At 32.5% G+C, this 955-nt stretch overlaps 1 non-coding gene across 1 annotated transcript; it reads left to right on the top strand.

The window, feature by feature from the left end:
• The first annotated feature begins 543 nt into the window (after positions 1 to 543).
• Positions 544 to 649, top strand: LOC122124941. The gene has a single exon (XR_006150696.1). It is a non-coding gene; the product is annotated as a U6 spliceosomal RNA (small nuclear RNA).
• The last annotated feature ends 306 nt before the right edge of the window (positions 650 to 955 follow it).

Genomic DNA, 955 nt, shown 5'->3' with positions numbered 1-955 from the left:
ATGTGGATTATATCATTATTTGTTCATCACTAACATATAACGTAAAGGAGCCCTAAAGATTTAACAGAAACTGTGTACTTAAAATCTTAACTCTTCACTCTGCTTCTTTACACAGTCTTTGCAACTTCTCATTAGTAAAATTTCTATAAAATCTGAAATGTACATACTTACTAGTACATGCTACCAGAAATATTATGTACATTATCAAAAATTTTTATGACTTAATTTTGCCATATATAAGCAAATCCCAAAATTAAACATATTTAAAACATTAAAACTTTTAACAAACCTTAACATTTGCTGCAATGATCATTATGACAAGTGCCTTTTGTAGAATAATTGAACTCCTCCTCCTACAAATCTCATGAACAACAAATATCTGGAATTATTTTGTTTTTGATATGTCAATCTTGACTTTATTCTTAAATGTGTGCTTATATAAGAAACACATGGTTCTAAAATTTCACAATTCTTTTGAACTTATTTTTGTTGAATTGTCTAGTTTAAGAAAATCAATTACTTTTTATATATAAAAAATGTTTTGTGCTCAATTTGGCTGCACATACACTAAAATTGGAACATACAGAGAAGATTAGCATGGTCCCTGCACAAGGATGATGTACAAATTAGTGAATCGTTCCATATTTTTACAACAACAGATGCTGGAAGGGATATGGCCAGAAGGGAAGCCTACGGCATTCTTGGTGGGAGCGTAAACTTGTTCATCCACTTTGGAAAGCAGTTTGGAGGTTCCTCAAAAGCCTCCACATAGAGCTCCCTATTATACAGCAATCCCACTTTTGGGCATTCTCCCAAATGATAACAAACCAGTCCATACTAAAACTACCACCACAACAATGTTTATTGTAGCATTATTTTCCATAGCTAAGATATGGAACCAACCCTGATGCTGCTCAGTAGAAGAATGGATCAAGAAAATGTTCTCTTTCTCTCT

This window comes from Dipodomys spectabilis, unplaced genomic scaffold (assembly GCF_019054845.1).
Source record: "Dipodomys spectabilis isolate Male_0828 unplaced genomic scaffold, ASM1905484v1 ptg000254l, whole genome shotgun sequence".
NCBI classification, from domain to species: Eukaryota; Metazoa; Chordata; class Mammalia; order Rodentia; family Heteromyidae; genus Dipodomys; species Dipodomys spectabilis.
Note: the sequence above shows the minus strand (reverse complement) of the source record. Positions and strands in the feature narration are given on the sequence as shown.